Here is a 6,399-nt window from a genome sequence, read left to right as displayed (position 1 = left end):
CGTTCCGAAGTTGTTCAACGAATGTCTTCTCGATCCTTCTCTCGCTGAGCTGCGTTTTGTACACAACGGCAGCGTTTTTCACACGCGGGCCGAGTGGTCTTGATCTGTTTGACTTGGGCTTTGACTTCCGTATTGGGCTTTAAGCCTTTTAGTCTTTATGTCTTATAAACAATTTAACTCAACATTGAACAAACACATTAGTGTAATAAATCAAAGCATTTAAACTTAGTGTGTTTAGAATATATTTAATTTTACTTAAATAATTTTGTCAAATCAAAATCATGTGGAAAGGTGTTTCAACAAGTTTTTCCTTACTTTACATTTTTGGATGAAAGAGTGATCTCCATGAGGGAGACTTTGTTTCTAAATGGTCCTTTTGCTTTGTCAGGCATATGCTCATATCCGCACAATGGAGGCGGATTTACTCCAGGGGGTAACCGATAAAGCTACCATAAAAAGGCTGGAGAACGAAGTGGCTGTGGTCAGTGCGAACGCCACTGCCGCCATTGCTCTCAATGAAAGTAAGGATGCTGAGATCCATGAGCTGAATAAGAAGATGGCGGAAGATGCCAAGAACCATAAAGCTGCTTTGTTGAATACAGAGATTATGGCTGGTAGCCGCGCTTACTACTATGGCGAGCGGATCATGGCCTATGTTAGACTCGCCTATCCGGAGATAGATTTTATGGATCCCGAGTATGTGGTCCCAGAGGTAGAGGATGCTATCAGATATGATAGAATGACGAATTCTCGTGACTTTATCTGTGGTCAAGTCCGGAATGAGCTGAAAGGATTGAATGAGGAAAGTAAGCCTATTGTCAACCTCGAAGTGGATGATCTTAGTGAGGCATCCAAAGAGGCGGGTGACAAGGCTAATGTTGCGGAGATCGATAGCGTGGTTCCCCAGGTGGGGATTGTTGATATGGAGAGTGAGGGTCCTCCAAAGGATGCATCTTTAGAGAAAGATGCCAAGGAGGATGCCGTTGTAAACATTTAGTTTATTGTAACTAAGTACAATTATTATTTTTGATGAATCCTTTTGACCATTAATTTTACTTTATGCTTTATATCTTTTAGCAAGTAAATTTCTAGGTTTTAGGACTTGTTTTGATTGTTCAATGTAGGTGGCCAGCCATACCTCGAAGTATGAGCCTTTTTGAAGGCTAGAAGCTTTTATTCCTTTTGAGGAAGTTAAGCTGCACTAGGCGATCGATTGTTTCCTATTTTTGAGGTAAATCGATCCGCCAGCGGGTCTGAATACTCTCTTTTGAAAAGAATATTTGAGGGTGTAAAGATCTCATGTCTGAGAAATTTTTAACCCATCTCTGAAGGCGATCAATCATTTCCTATCTTTGAGGTAGATTGATTCGCCACCGAGATTATTGTTCTCCTATCTTTGAGGAGAAGGTAGATATGATATGACGACTTTGTTCTACCATGGGAATGCTTTTGTTGCCTCCCCTTTTGAATCTGGAATATTTATATTTCTACAAGAAAATACTTAAGAAAGAAATTGCAAATGAAAATTTCTCTTTATTGAATGGCGATACGCCTTATTACAGCAACTTGGTCTTTTATGTGAGCCTCATTAAAACCTTTAATAAGAAAAACCACATGGGATAAAACCTTACTAAACGAAAAAGAGTATTCAAGACCTTGATTACATTTTACTCTCTGGTGAAGTACTTGCGGAGGTTCTGGATATTCCACATCCGTGGTAGTGTGTTCCCCTCCATGTCTTGAATCTTGAAAGTGGCGGGTCCAATCTTGGTGACTATCTTGTATGGCCCCATCCATGTGACTCCCAACTTTCCTTTGCCCTCCATGGATTGAATTTTATCAGCTTTACGGAGCACCAAATCTCCTTGATTCAGATCCACGAGCTTGGCGTGTCTATAATGGTAGGCTGCAATCCTTTGCTTGTAGGCGGCGATTCGGACATACGTCTTCTCCCTTCTTGTCTCCAGTTGATCAAGACTTTCCCTTAACCTTTTATTGTTCTTATCCTCGCAATAGAATAGAACTCTGTCACTTGGGATCTGAACTTCTATAGGAATGACAGCTTCTACCTCATAGGAGAGGGCTAATGGCGTTTCACCTGTTGCTGTTCGAGGAGTGGTTCTGTATGCCCATAGGACATTCATCAACTGATCCGCCCACTTTTTGTTATGCTCACCCAATCTCTTTTTTATGCCTTCATGATTGTTCGGTTGGTGACTTCGGTCATTCCATTGGATTGAGGGTAATATACTGAGGCGAATCTATTCTGGATGCCTTGATTCTCGCAAAAGGACCTGAACTCCCCACAGTTGAACTGCGTCCCATTATCCGTGATAATTGTGTGGGGGACTCCAAATCTTCCAACAATATTATCCCTTACGAACTCGACCATTCGCTCTGCACTTATGGAGGAAACAGCTTCGGCTTCTACCCACTTTGTAAAGTGATCAACGACTACCACCACGTATTTCCTTTGTCTCTTTTTGGGGGGAAAAGGACTGACAATGTTGATACCCCATGTGGCGAAAGGTCGTCCTTCGATGATGGGCTTTTGTAGATGCTTAGCCGTGTGAGATTAATTTGCATGGACCTGGCAATTGTGACAGGACTCCACCAACTTCTAAGCATCAAGCTCCGCAGTATGCCAATAGAATCCAGACAACCTGGACTTCTTGAGAATGGCGGCAGATGCTTCGTGGGCTCCACAAGCACCTTCATGTAATTCCCTAATGATCTCATGTCCCTCTTCCGTTGTAACACACTTCAACCAAGGCTGGCTAAAAGATTTTCAGTACAGATGATCGTTTATTATGGAGAAGTATGCTGCTTTTCTTACGATCCGCCTGGCTTCTTCTTTGTCTTGAGGCAAAGTTCCATCCGCAAGATACTGCTGGATCGGCGATCTCCAGTCTCCAACGACGGATGTAAGAAGAGCTATGACCTCTAAGGCGAATGCCGGTCTGGTTTTCACTTCGAATGGGCACTGTAGATCTGCCCACTGATCTTTGCTAGAAGCTAGCTTAGCCAGGTGATCTGCTTCTGTGTTTGACCCTCGAAGTACGTGGACCAACTCCCATTTTGTTTATTTGGTTTCCAAGTGGGTCAATAGCTTCTTTGCCTCTTCTACATATTTGACCAGGGTTTCATCTTTTACATCAAAGTTTTTGATTACCTGGTTGACCATTAGTTTGGAGTCACTATAGATCACAACCCGTTCCAGTGTAATTTCCTTCAAAAGGCGTAGCCCAAGTATCAAGGCCTCGTATTCTGTTGCGTTGTTTGTTGCGGGGAACTCTAGCTTTGCTGCATAATGTAATTTAATGTAATGGGGTCCCTTGATTACCACTCCTATCCATTCTCCTTCCGCCGACGAGGCTCCATCGGTGTACATCGTCCATTCCTCCAACTTTGGCTTAGGGGGATTAATATCCTCCTTGGTAAATTCGTTCACAAAGTCTGCCAAGACTTGGCTTTTCAAGGCGGATCTGCCTTCATAGCGGACGTCAAATTCGCCCAGGCGGATTGCCCATTCCATTAACCTTCCTGAAGTTTCTGGTTTCTGTAATACCTTCCTCATAGGTATGTTGGTGCGGATGATGACTGTGTGAGCTTGAAAATAGGGTCTGAGGCGAATCGAATTGGTGACCACAACCAATGCCATCTTATCCAATCTTGAATACCGAGTTTTGGCATCTTTTAGGACTTTGCTCACATAATAGATTAGATATTGTTGGCCGCATTCTTCCCTGATCATGACAGTGCAAACTGCTTTATCAGTGACAGAAATATACATGTATAGATTCTCACCTTCAAGGGGCTGGCTCATGAGAGGCGGTTCTGTGAGGAAACGCTCGATCCCTTCGAAGGATAGCTTGCGATCTTCGTTCCATTCAAATGCTTTCTGCTTCTTAATCACTTCATAGAACGGTTGACATCTCCGAGCAGAGCATGAGATGAATCTGCCAATTGCTATGATCCGCCCGTTGAGGCGTTGCACTTCTCTAACATTTTGCGGTGCTTTCATATTCAGTACAGCCTTGATCTTGTTTGGGTTGGGGCCTACTCCTTTCTGGCTGATCATATATCCTAGGAACTTTCCATAAGTTGCCCGAAAGTACACTTCTCTGGGTTCAGCTTAATGTTGTGGTGGCGAAGGACTCCCAAGACTTCTTTTATGTCCTCTGCATGTTTTTCCATTGTGGTGCTTTTAATGATCATGTCATCCACATACACTGAGAAGTTATTGCCCTTTCTTCCTTCGAATATCTTGTTCATCATCCGCTAGTAAGTTGCTCCAGCGTTCTTGAGCCCAAAAGGCATAACCTTAAAGCAATAGGTTGCCTGGTGGGTTACAAAGGAAGTTTTGATCCTGTCAGATGGTTCCATGGGGATCTGATGATAGCTCGATTTCACATCGATGAAGGAATATATGGAATGTCCCGCAGTTCTGTCAACTAGAATATCAATGCAAGACAAATGGTAGTTGTCCTTGGGACACGCCTTATTAAGGTCTGTGAAGTCAATACACATGCGATATAATCCGCCTGCCTTCTTAACCAGGACCACGTTCGCCAGCCATTGTGTATAAATAACTTCCTCAATGGCGTCAGCCTTTTTCAATTTAGATATCTCCTCCTCGATCACTTTCTGTCTCTCCGAGCCATGATTCCCTCTCTTTTGAGCTATAGGAACCGCATCTTCAGCGATATTGAGTTTGTGAGTGATCACGTCCGGACTGACCCCTATGAGGATCTCATCCTTCCATGCGAACACGTCTTTGGACTCAAGGAGAACCTTTGTAACATCATCCTTGATTTCAGCTCTCAATCCTTTGGTGATCCGTACTTGCTTTCCATCCGCAATGAGGAACATTTCTGTATCTCCAAGGACGGCTGTAACAAGCTCATCTTCTTCCTCATCCTTAGATTGCGAGCGAATTGATAAGGAGGCAGAGTATGTCTCTTGAGCCACTTTCTGATTCCCGCTGATCATTACTCCTCCATTGGCTGTTGGGATGTACATCACCAAGTGGCGTATTGATATTAGAGCCGCCATCTCAGAGATAAAAGGGCGTCCCAAGATGATGTTGTACGCCAATTGTCCATCCATAATAGAGAACTCGAGATCTCCAATCCATGCCTGATCCTCATCCGCCAACTCACATTCCAGAGTCACTTGCCCCTTTGTTTGGATCGTATGGCCCGTTACTCCCAAGATGTCCACGATGGTGGTCTCTATTTGGATAGGATCAACTTTAAGTTTGGCGAAGGCTCCTCTAGTGATGACGTTGCACGAGCTGCCAGCGATGACGTTAATGACACCTTTAGCCTTCTTTTTTGGATCATCTCTTGGCTTATCACCATCTCCTTTCTTGTCATTCTGGACGAACCTATCCAACTTTCCTCTCTCAATAAGCCTTTCAATCTCCCTGGCCAGTTCCCAACATGCGTCTATTTCATGGCCATTTCTCCTGTGATATTTGCAATAATTTTTGGCATTTCTCCCCGTATTGGTGTACTCCCCCCCTTTTGGTTCGGGGTATGAAATGCTCCGCTTGTGTTGGCTATTTTCTAGCCACATCAGCACTTCGCTTTTGGAGGCGTTTAATGGTGTAAATGATGGTGTATATGTTGATTTGTTCCTGGAGCCCCTCCGCCTAATTTTGGAGGATGAATCGTGGAGCTTTTCTTTTTCCTTATCCCGTCTTAGGGATTCTCCTTTCCCTCTTTTGGGAGGAGAAGCAGATTCTCTTCGGATATCATCGACTTCCATGAAATCCTTACATCTCTCCATCAACTCTGCAGTGGTTTTTGGCTTGTACCTGATTAGATCCTCTTGCAAACTTTTACAGGTCGTATTTTTTATCACTGCTTCAACGGCTGTGGAGACATCCACATCTACTACGCGAATGCATAACTTGTTGAAGTTATTGACATAATCTTTGAAAGACTCATCTTCCTTTTGCTTTAACTCAAAGAGCTTTCGCGATGAAACTACTGGCGGGATACTCCCTGCGAACTTCGCGCAAAATTCTCTGCTCAGCTGATTCCAGCTATCTATCGATCCTGGCGGGAGAGATTGGAACCAATCATACGCCGGTCCCTTCAGTGTGGTTATAAACATTCGGCACAACACTGCTTCGCTGGCGCCGTTAAGTCCAAGCAACATGCTATACTTCCTTGCATGAGCCTCAGGATTATCTTCCCCTGAGTAGCCGGGTATATTTGGGATTTTGAACTGCCTATCAGTTTCCTCATCTTCGATCCGCCTTGTGAAGGGCGATTCTCTGTTGGAAAAAGGATTGTGCCTTGCATTCTCTTCATTCTGCCTACGTATTTCCTCCTGGACCTGCTCAGTTATGAAGTTACGATCCATTCTCGGACGTCTCCTACTATGGGA

The sequence above is a fragment of the Euphorbia lathyris genome, chromosome 1, assembly GCF_963576675.1.
Source record: "Euphorbia lathyris chromosome 1, ddEupLath1.1, whole genome shotgun sequence".
In the NCBI taxonomy this organism is placed as follows: domain Eukaryota; kingdom Viridiplantae; phylum Streptophyta; class Magnoliopsida; order Malpighiales; family Euphorbiaceae; genus Euphorbia; species Euphorbia lathyris.
This window is presented reverse-complemented; position numbering follows the sequence as displayed.